Below are 12231 nucleotides of genomic sequence, written 5' to 3'. Positions count from 1 at the left end.
ACTGGGTGCAGCTGGTTTTAATCTTATCACTACATTAGAAATAATGGCAAAGACAAAAGGACACATTTAATTACATGTAAGAAACAATGAAATGAAAGCAAATAATTCAAACTCACTTCCCTCCATTGAACCTCTCGTCTCATTCACTATTTACTTGCTGTCTGAATATGCAACTTCATTATTTACCATAAAGCTTTAATTAAAAGCCGAACCCCCGTTAGACGCTGAGTCACTGTTTCTCGCTGGGTGTGGCTACACGTCTTAACAAATAAACGCAGGTTTCAACAAGACGGCGGGTAACTTTTGTCGTTAGATCGGTTTGATTCTCCACAATTCAGTCGTTCAGTTAATTTTACAGAAAACGTGAGCATCAAAATAAAATTAATTCCAATTTACTGGCATGTAAAACAAGAGAGACAAATATAAAAAAAGTGGCAATTTTACTTTTGAAGCGGTCATAAAGTCCGAACGTGTTCATTCCTTGATTATTTATATTCCTTTAGTTCGTACACTTTAGACCACACTTTATCTAACTTGAACAATATTTTCTATTTTTCCTGCACCGTGTTGTTGGGTATGCTTGTTTTCGTTACCTCGCTGGTTACGAAATAAAAGTGTCTCCAACTTTTTTTCTGTTTAGTTTTCACCCCTTTTCGGTATGCCAAATAGGTTCGTCGCTGACGGGCAGGTGGGTTTCAGAGGATAAAGAGAGGTGTTGCGTCGGTATGCCGAGTGCCGTAAATCCTTGGGTGCCTTAAAAAACAAGCGTCGTTAACTGTCTTAGAGCTAACTTTAATACAAGTAATATTCATACTGGTTTAAATAAACAATTTAATGATATTTTCCATCTTTTGAGTTTGTGTGAAAAGAATTAAAAGGCCAGTCCCGTATAAACGCCCGACCCAAATATAGGCCGGTTAAGTTCAGTGATTGAAGCAAATAAAATCCTGGGCTATTAATTGCAGTTTTACGGTATGTTATGTGACTTGATGTTCTTTGACCTCTGATAGAGGGTGATGAAAGTTAGTGATTTCTTACTTGTGTGAGGTGAGCTAAAAGTCCAGTCACTGTCTCCGAAGAGAAACCCTCTCACCTCTCTGTTCAGCTCCCAGGGAGTTTCTAGTGTTTCCCTGGGAAACACTACTCTTATGTCATCTGTAATATTCAATATCTTAGTATGGGAAACAAAAAAACTGAATATAAAGATAGCGTGCAAGTTAGTATAGGGACAACATGACTTTCATTCTTTTGCAGTGTAAGCCATCTTTTCCCCTCTGTCTGCAGTCTCTCTCTATCCTCTCCTAGTTGTAATACGGTGCCTACAAACACACTTACAAATACATACTATACTACAACATACATGTAAACACACACCCGACAACTGCACAATCCATTTTGCCTGACCACTGCAGCTCTCTGCCACTTGGTAATTTATTGCTGAGGCTGATATTGTATTACAAGATGTATTTGCTCTCTCCTCTAATAAGAACATAGATTACAAGCAACACTGAATTTACTATCTGCATCCCAGCTGATTGCTTGGCCTGCCGGTGTGTTAGCTTATATCTTTTTAAGCGTCAGCGCCTGGCTATTTACATTCATCCGCTAAGCCTTAAAACAAATTATAATCGATCTGGGGCGTGATGAAAAGGGTGGTCCCGCTGCAAATTAAAAAGGAATGCAAGGTGACAAGGACAGCAGAATCACAAGCGGCTCCTCTCGGAGTTTGTGGTGCAATGAAAAAGCAGAATAACCTGTATGTCTGCACACGTAACACCAACTTTTCAGTTCAAATCTGTGTTGCATGTCTTTCTCCTGTTTTATGTAACTCTGTGAGCAATCAGTATTTCAAAAAGTGTGGAAAACAACATTCAAACAACACTGTTAAAGGGGACATATCGTGAAAAACTTCTTCAGTGCTTGTGCACATACATTTGGGTATATGGTGTGTCTCCTAACCCACAAACTGTGAAATAAGACAACCCAGTCAGTTGTTTGTGGGCTGCCTAGATCAGAAAACATGTGATTCAGCAAGCCAATCAGATTTGGCTCCCTTTCCTATGTCACATGCCGTCTCATTAGAATATACCGCCCACAGCTTGAGAACTACCTTTACAAAGGTGCACCATATTTTTCAGATCAGACTGGGCTTTTTCAGGAGGAGGGGCTTAAAGAGACAGGCGCTAAAATGGAGCGTTTCTGACAGAGGGTGAATACAGGTATATTCAGACAGACAGTATGAGAAAAATTAAGTGTTTTTTGAACATTAACGCATGTAAACGTGTTCTAGTAGAACCTCAAAATAGAAGTATGAACCTGGAAATGAATATGGTATGTCCCCTTTAAATATAACCCTCAGGTCTGCAACAAAGTTATTAGAATTGATTAGTCAAACAATGCTGCATCTAAAGCTTTATACTGTATCTGTCACTTTTTAAACGTTGTAACTCGAGGAGAAAGTCAGTTTTAACTCTCATGTTTGTATTATTATCACAACTGTTTGTTATGGTAGCATTACTGCAACCATAATTGGAATTTGTTGAAAATACAGAAATTTCAGTTATGATGATAATTTAGTAAATGTGTGTAATTGTTGCCATGGATTTTCTCGGTCTGCATGGAGGAGTGTAAGAGCACATCAACTACTGATCGATACTTTAATTTTGGTCTTTTCCCTCTGCATTTTGTGACTGAGCATTTTCACTAACTACAATTTTAATTAGGGTGGTTGTACTGTGGAAGATCATTTGCGGAGGCTACACTCTGCTGTATTGCTGAATGTTTAGTCTCCCTGCTCATATACATGAAGACTTTTCATTCTCTATCTAGTTTTTGATGCCAAGACCAAAGTACAGCTACTTGAAAGCATTAAAGAGGATCTACTTTTGCCTTTTCCCTTTTCTTTTGTGTGCTCTATAGTTTTTTGTTTGTTTAAAAAGTCTGCAAAATTACAAAGCCCAAAGTACATGCCAAAGGGAGTTACTCTGCCCCACTCTGCCAGCGCCTTGCTTGAAGTCCTGCCTTTTCTTCTGTTACGTGGTGATGTCACCAAGTAAAACATTTAGCATAAAGCTGCCTTCACATGATAAGAGATTTGCTCTTCACTCACTGCAAGGTAGGGTGCAGAGACTTGCAGAGGCAGCAGGTAAAATATCTCCCCAAAAAGAGATCAAGGAATGCCATTCACTGTTTCTAGGCAACAACAGCAGTTGCAGCTATTCTCATTGGTTGTGCTTTGAAAGGTCAGCGGCAACTGAGGTCAAAGTTGAAATAATTTGAACTTTGAGCGCAACAAATTTGAATTTCAAACGAAGGGGTAGCGCTTCTGCCTAATCCTGTGGCACCGCTCTTCCCTTAGGAAAACAATAGCACAGCCAGCGCAGAGCAATTTTACTGCTGATCATGTGTAGACGGCTTAATACCTGCCTCATGCCAAAGCTAGTTAGAGCGGAGCTGGAGCGGAGTCCGAAGAGTTTGGTTCAGTTGAAAAATCACAAAAGAGTGGGCCAGCTGACCATTCAGAGCAGACTGGATTTATTCTTTAGATTAAAAATATAAACAAAAGCATGCACATTCAAGTTTAATTCACACGTAGAAGCCCTACAAGTTGGATTTCTGTGTTGTCACAGGCTTTGCCCTCAGGCGATGCCTCCAGGTAGCTGGATTTACTGAAATGCATCTCACAAAGAAGCTCAAACAAATAGTGCAGAATCTTAACTGAGTAATGAGAGGTAGTTTGGCGTACTACACTGGTCAATGTATATTCCAAATCAATTGGAATCCCATCTTAAACCCCTTTGTAAATCTCATTATAGACTGTTTTGACATCAGAGGTACCTCGGGTAGGACCAATGATGAACAGTAATGCACCCCGACAATGAAATGCTTCCAGCAGTGTCTTCTTGTCATCTTGATGCCTCACACATAAACATTGAGCCTGTCTGCTCGTCACTGTGTTCCAGCGGTTTAATGGAATAAATTATCTTACCGCGCTGACAGCTTCAGACATGTCTGTCGTATGTAACATGCAGACTCCTGAATGACAAATAGTGTCCCTATCTGACAGGCTGAGAAAACAGAGATACCAGAGATGCTCGCCTGTTGAATGAGATTCTAGATGTCAAATTAGCATAATGAATTTGTGTTGCACCGAGTAGCCAGATTCTCTTTTTCTTTTTCTTCTTTATGAGGGAAACTCTTTGTTCATCAAGGGCTCTTTCTGAAATTATTTGACATTGACAAAAATGACAGAAAAGACAGAAAAAACGTAATAGAAAGTTCAGATAATTTCAACAGAACGTTTAAATCGATAAAGCTCTTCGTCTTTTGTTAGTTGGAGAAAATTAAGCATTTAAAGATGTGGGGATGTTATGCCTCCTTATGATTCACTGTTTCATGCTGCTCCGTGCATTTGAAGAGGACCTGCCAACGTACTTTCCTCACTGCATCATACAGAATAAACACTTCAAACTATTGTTAATGGCAACGCGGTCTCGCTCGTGAAATACCGCCGATTGGGCAGTGGCCCTCGGCATCGAAAACCAACGTACGGAGGCACTTTTATCAACAGTATGTGACAAACCGGGCTTTTAACTAACTCCAACGTAGACCCACCTGTGGCGTTATTCGACGGTCGGAGCAAGTGACATAGTATTAATAGCCACTAAGGCAGGAGGGGTGGTGGATGGGTTAAACTAACACAAGACTTTCAACCAGGAGACCGGTGTTCGTGTCCCGTGTGAAACTAAAAGTAATGTTGACTTATTTTGTCTCGTCAGTTGCATTGCATCGCAATCGCATCATTGAAGTTAACGTCAACCACGACCGTTTCATAACCCTAACTAAGTGGTCGTGTTGCCTAAATCTAACTTCCTGTTGAATCAGAAGTTTATTTTGAAAGGACACTAAAGAAGGAACTAAACTAAATCTCGCTCCGTCCTCAAACATGTTCTATTTTATAAACTCTGAGTTAAATGCCAGGGTTTATTCGCCAAAGCCAGAACTGTTAAACATCTTCAAATATCTTGAAAATCATCCAGTGAACAGATTTGAAATTTGACCACCTGGATCAACTCCTATGACTACAGCTCAAATTATTTCTGACAAATCCTAGTTCTGGTTAAATCCTGCCACCACTGAATTGGTTTTGGATAGTCTTTAAATATGCAGTATTTTTTATCTGTACGATTTAAATTTCATTTTTATTTTCTGTTTTGCTGCCACACAGCGTGGTGAGCTTTTCTGCTCCCAAACATGTTCTCGCAAATAAATTGACTGAGATAAACCATTAATATCAACCCACTGCACAAATAACTCACACAGAGAAACGCATATGCTTCCATGCACATGTACAATAAACACAGAAATACACACACATGCTGCCTCCCCTTTCCTACCTTCCACCTGTGGAAAAGCACTGGGTCCACAAGCCTGCTGAGAAATCATTTCCCGGGCAAGCGAGCGAGGCAATTCCGTCGCAGCGAGGAGGAAAAAAAGGCTTTTTTTAATGGGGAAAAATGGGAGGCAGGGGAAGAGTTAGCAGTAGCAGCCAGGATAATTGATGGCAACTGTTTGGGTACAAGATTAAGATTCATGGGTAGGACCACACATGGGGGCTGGAAACCGGTATGCGCTGGAGGCATGAAGGATATGAGGCAACACTTTGACTGGCCTGCTGGCTTAATTGATAGCGTGTCGTCCCAGATGCAGCGTAAAAAAGAGAAACTATCAGAGAGGATTTCTCTCACTCCTAGAATGGGGGCTAGGATGGATTCTAACACCTGGGCCTGAGTTGAGGAAGACAGAGAGAGAGAGAGAGACAGGGATGGGAAGCCCAGAGGCAAGAGAAGCAGGTTTGCACATGGAAGGTCAGTGGTTCCTATCCCCAGACCTGTTGGGAAAAGATTTGTGAGGAAAGTATGGGAGCTACTCTCCCCCACTCCTCAACAACTACCCTTGAGGAGCCTTTAAGCAGTGTGCTTAACACACGGCTACCCATGTGGAGATGCTCAGTAGCCAACAGTAGAAGATATAGCTCCTGCTGTGACTGTATGAATGTGTAAGTAAGACTTGTCCTGGATACAGTTACTTGTGTTTAAACAGCATTTCACCTTTTTTACACAATGAATATGCTCCTTCAGTCCCTTTTTGATGCTTTATGAAGACAGATAGCTCCCAAAGGGGACAGCGATAGAATACCTAATACTTTATATTATGAGGCGCTCTTTCTAGCAGCAATTTCCAGGCTCCCCCCCTCGGTAAATATCTCACCCACTGAACTGATTGTGATTAAGTGGGAGTGGTTGAGAATATAAATGAAGTCACGCATTAAATCTGAAATGAAAAAGATCAAAATTGAGGGGAGATGGAAAAAAATAGGGGTCAAAACTGAAAGGAGACGGTAGGAGACAAAGATAAAGTCAAATGTTAAAGGTCGTGCATGTAATATTTTAACATCAATGTACGGTATCAATTTCAGTGTAGCTTCTGTAATTAAATGACACCATTTGTGAGAACGATGGCCTTTCGGTTGAACACTGACTTTTACATTATGCACGTTATCAGATTTGGTCACATGTTGGATTCTTTTTTTATCAACAATATTTCTTTATTAAATAAAGGAATAGAAACAGGAAGAAGTTCCTGTTCTTAAAGTCAAAAATAGCAGTGTGTAATCATTCATAAGAACTCACAAAATCATGTTTTATACGTTTCCATGCAAATTTTTCTGACGAAAATTCGTGCTTGGTGGGAAACGTCATTGACCTTGTGTGTGTGGGGGTGTGTGTGTGTGTGTGTTAAAGGTTATTTTCTTTTCTTTATCTTTCTTAGCCTTCTGTCGATATAAGGCACACAGAGGTATTGTTTAATTCTGCTGTCCCATGATTTACGTGGAATCCTGTGTGAGTCTAAATCATAAAAAAATAATTTGATCTGTAAATGGCTGCATCGTGTGTGTGTGTGTGTGTGTATGTATGTGTGTGTGTGTGTGTGTTTTACTGATCGCCCCCTGAGGTCCTGTCAAGTTCGTCAGCGTGATGCTGAAAACAGAATAGCTCAAAGCCACCGCACATGCACCAAGTATTCTCTCTCTTTCACACACGTCCAACACTGTCACACACACGCACACCAATTTAGGATGTGAGCTGTTCATTTGACCCCATTGCTCAGCCTATCTACCGTCTCTCTTTAGCAGACTGTTGGGATATGAACCACCTCGGGGGTTTACTCTTTCTACTATTAGCATATAAAGAGCATAAATTTAATTCCACCTTGTGTTAGTAAGGAGCCTCTGAGACTGCAAGAGCAAAGGCACAGCCTCCCTGGGAAAACTTAAAAACTGTCTGTGATTGGAGAGGCTCTGCCTGGAGCTCCAGAAAAGTCAGGCAGGTTCTGCCATGAAATACAGTAATCACACGCATAGCCTCGAATGCACATGTGCAGATACGTGCACGCATGCACACACACACACAAACACACTCACACACACACACACACACACACATTCACTGTATAAATATATACAGTATACTGTCCCTGCACTCACAAACAGTTCAGTCTAAAACAGGTTTGGTAACATGAGTCCAACTGCAAATCACTCTTCTGCTGGGAGCAGACGGCAACCTCTATGAGAAAATTACCCTACTTCTAACTTGATTTATTACCTCAGTAAACATGAGTTTATGGTCTCAGTCACTAGTTTCAAGTCTTCTTCAATACAGCGTGATGTTCATTTAGTAAATTATGGTCCCATTTAGAGTCATTAAGGCAATAAAGCAGGGTATGCTTTACGGCGTGGCTACCTTGTGATTGACAGGTCGCTACCACGGTGTTGTCCGGCCTGGGAGTCGTTGTGTGTTTTCGTCGTAGAACTTTAACCCTTTCACAGTGTGTTTTCAGTTCATATAACTTAATTGTAATATTTGTTTTGTTCGGTTGTACTTAGCTCCACCCTTTCGTGTCACTTCTGGTTGCAAAAAACCAAGATGGCAACGGCCAAAATGCCGAACTCGAGGCTTCAAAACTGCACTGACACAAGCTGATCCTCTATTGTCTTCACACTGACCTCCTGAAGTTAAAATAAACCAAATAAAAAGTCAGACCTTGAAAAGCTGACTGTATTTATATTTACTGTAGTCCTGTATAGGCGTTAAGAAACATGCTGGCAAAACCATAAGTAGGCAGATACTTGATTAATGTTCTGAAACTAAAAATAAGTATATTCTAGAAACTTAATTATGAAGGGAAATTAAGTCCAACCATGTTTAGTAAAGATGATCCAAAGCATAGCGCACTAGTGACCCTGTTCTCCCATTCATCTCACTGCGTTCACACTGCGAGCAACACCAAAGTCAGCCGTGAGGTTCTTGGCTGAGCTGTAAGAGCTCTCTAGCTCGGGAAGTCGGAGTGAGAGAAGCTGGCACCTCAAACATAATCAGGGACCCTTCCTGGCATTATATTCAATCAAAATACTTTTGCAGTAAAATTTCAGGAGGAGGGAATACAGGTCCTTGACAAGAGGGTCAACAATTCCTCTCGGCTCAACAAGCTAAACTTGTCGTACAGCTGCTTTCTGAGAGGCATGGTCTGGCCTCATCATAGAGGAGGTTAAACAGACTCTATTATCATCCACCTCACTCAACACTAAAATCAAGCTCTGAAACCACAAAGTGTTTGTGGGCGTACCTTTAAAGCGCTATCCAGAGCAGCTCTGGAGGGTTCTCCATTGGCTGCTTCAAACCTTACTGGAGCAGCAGCCGATTCCTCCACCTAAACAAAACCTCCACCTACTTCCTTGATAATGGCGGCTCTGGAGAAAATGACGAAGGTGCTTTTGGTGCTATTTAGTTATGTGTGTCTTATTGTCAGCATCTCACTTAACCTGGTTCATTTTGCCCTCCACTGGTTGCAGCGTAATCAGTATAATGGTGGGGTATCAGCAGCTGGTGGTCATGCATTCATGCCCAGGAACAGTTGTCCTGAGTTAATTATTCAGGTACAAAAAAATGCTACCACATGCAGTATCGACATATGTTTGAGATACGCCACCTTTCCTCTTCTCATCAACATAGTCCAACAGTTTAACTCCCTCCTCGTCTACTCTCTTCACTGCCAATATGATTTACATTCATTCAAAATCACACAGTGGGAGGAATCTAAAGGTGAACTGACTTCTGTCAGACTCGCTCCGTAACAGTAACATCATTTTGTTGGCTCTGCTGCATCTTCAGCCTGCAGTTTGAATACTGTGAGCATTTGATTAAGTAAAACATGTACCACAAAATACAACCATTTAAACCCTTAGTAGTACATCAATTTCATCAGGCTTTCCTCATTGCAGAACAGAAACAAGTCTTCCAGCTAATACCAGATCATTTTAGCGGCAGTAAATTGGAAACAACAGTTGTAAACGAAGCCATCAGCATCACGAACAATGCATACGCCACGTACTTGAAATTCAGTTTGACCTCTGTCAATTTGTCCTTGATAATGACGCAGGTTGAATTGATTTTTTATTTCTGATTTAGTCATGGCCTTGTGTTTGTGTCCTCTGAAGTAAAGCGCACAAAATAATATTTAAAATAATGTATCGTAATGCCTCATATCAACAAGACACTGGACATCCATTTGTTTTCCATGGAAGCAAAGCAACCAGAGAAACTCAATAATTACTGTTAATAATTGCTTTCATCAGCCATTGCTTGCTTTCCAAAATGTGCTCATTCAAAGTTTCTTGTTTCGCTATAATGGACAATGAATGAACAACACAAAATCAATTCTTGGAAAGAAGTTCCATCAATCGTTGCTGTAAATACTGTATTTATTAACAACCGGTTGTGATGGCAACTCACAAAACAATCCTAAAGAAAATAAGCATCAAACATCAGACTGGTTGATTGGTTTACATTTTGAAGACAAAGACCACTACATAGATGCAATCCCAGCTTCTCACACCATTATCTAAGTTTTCTTCCACGTGTTAAGTTCAATGAAACATCTCATTGCATAGAAAAAAACAAACATATTTAATAACTCGTGAGGGACTGAGCTGGTAGTCATGAGGAGTCAGAGGTGGATTTTCACATTTATTTACCCAAAAATGAAACAAACTTACATGATATGCCACAAAATTCTGGACCCATGAAAGGGCTCAACTAAACATAGTTAAACACAGGCTATAATAACTTAACATAAACTGAATAAAACTGAACAGACTGAGCTGACCAATCAAACTGAACACAAAGGGGAACATATTTAATGGCTGATCAGACCTTTTTTTTTTTAAACACAAGGTTAACACAAAGACAAACATTACCACCTAACCTACAAATAAAACAAATCCAGACATTGAGTTTATCAGTATGAATATTTTTGCAACAAATTAAAGACAAAATCCCTAAATTAGAAATCCCAATCCCCCCCATGATATGGTGGGCATTTGGTACATTCTGATTGGCCACTTCCTGTATTTTAGAGCTCTGTTTTAGGGGGTGCATCTTTTGCCTGACAAGATGTCCCTCCAGCAGCGGCACCCCACTGGTAACTCAAAGAAATACAAATTAGAATGATTTAAGGCAAAGTTTTCTAAAGACAAACTAAAGTGTGACTGTTTAGAAGTTAACTAAATGTGTGCACTACAAATATAAACTAATGTAGCCAACAATACTAAAAATGTTATGAGTATGAAGTACAAAACAGAAGCTATGTGTCATGTATCTGTTTGTTGATGTAGGTGCAGCATGCATGAGGTCAAAAGTTGAAACTCAATGAAGAGAAAATTAACTATTAATTGAAAACCCTAAAGAAAACTGAGACGTGTGCAGCAGGGTTACTGACATTTCAATCAGCTGTGTGGCAGCAGATGCGGCCATCACATAAGTCTTTGCTTATATTAGAGTACTTTTAGACTTGACAACAGCCACAGAGCATTAAAATCAGGCTGCAGTGCAAATAACAGGAAGCCTTTTTAATTCAAAATCAATTGAGTAGAATTATAAACAAACAAACAGAGTTTGGAGTAAACTGCATACTGAACAGTTTTCTGCAAAATCATTCAGCTTGGTCAACTACTTGTGTGTTGCGAGGGTAAGCCAAAACTGAGGGTCATACGTGCACATTTGGACACACACTCTCAAATACATTTCTACACATTTCTACTGGTCAGTGTAGGGCCTAAACGGCTTTCCACTACAGCTACTGTCAGCATGCCCATTCAGTCAAGGAGAAGCAGCTAGAGGATTTGGGGTAATGAGGTGTATGTCAGTGTCAGCCAATCACTCCCCTGTGACTTGGATGGATTTTCCTTGTCTGGAGACAAGTTTAAATCCTACAGAGATACAGAGAGAGAATACATGGATAGGGTGCAGCTTTCTAGGCATTGGACTGACCAGTTCTGACCAGGTTTTCCCACAAAAAAAGGTGTTCTTCGTGACCCCCAAATTAGAAAATATGTTGTGTTCAAATAAATTAATACATAAAAAGTTCCATCTCCAGTTTGTCCAAAATCAATCTGAGATATTTTCTGCAAACTTCATATCCAAATATTTCAAATATGCGTACTTATTTGCTCCTTTAATAGCAACAGTAACCATAAACAACACCGACAACACACACACACACACACACACACAAACGCATAGATAGATGACAGTAGCGTATTATCAGTGGCCTGATTACTGTTTGCATGCTTCCACTCAAAACCTCCACTCCCTCCATCTGTTGTCCTTCCTGCAACACCAGGCTTTCTCATTTACAGCTACAGTGTCACTGAGCACTCGGTCACACCAAACATATGAGAGAGAGAGAATGAGAGTTTAAATAGCTATAGGCCTGTTAGGGGGGGGGAATCACCAGAGGCCCAATGATACCATATTATCACCATACTTAAGTCATGACACAATAGTATTGTGATTTGTATTGTGAGCAGAATTAGTAGAGTATTGTGATAAGATACATTGCGATATACAGTATTACCCTTTTTCAACTGCAAATGATGCAGTTTGTCAACATCTGTTTTATCTAAAAAGATAAAACACATATCTTGAGGTCAGAGGTCAAGGGACCCCTTTGAAAATGGCCATCCCAGTATTTCCTCACTAAAATGTAGCATAATTTCAGAGTGGTATTTAGCGTTCTTCCTGACAAGCAAACATGACATTGATTCCTTAGGTCTTCTGGTTTCATATGATACCAGTATCTTTACTCTAGCTTTAGGACTGAGCCCGCTACAAC

At 40.3% G+C, this 12231-nt stretch overlaps 1 protein-coding gene across 3 annotated transcripts in view; it reads left to right on the top strand.

Moving 5' to 3' along the window:
- Positions 1–12231, top strand: part of LOC119499855 (receptor tyrosine-protein kinase erbB-4-like) — a 352862-nt gene that overhangs the window by 154385 nt on the left and 186246 nt on the right. The gene's annotated exons all lie outside the window — the stretch shown is intronic.

This window comes from Sebastes umbrosus, chromosome 13 (genome assembly GCF_015220745.1).
Source record: "Sebastes umbrosus isolate fSebUmb1 chromosome 13, fSebUmb1.pri, whole genome shotgun sequence".
In the NCBI taxonomy this organism is placed as follows: domain Eukaryota; kingdom Metazoa; phylum Chordata; class Actinopteri; order Perciformes; family Sebastidae; genus Sebastes; species Sebastes umbrosus.
This window is presented reverse-complemented; position numbering and strand designations above follow the sequence as displayed.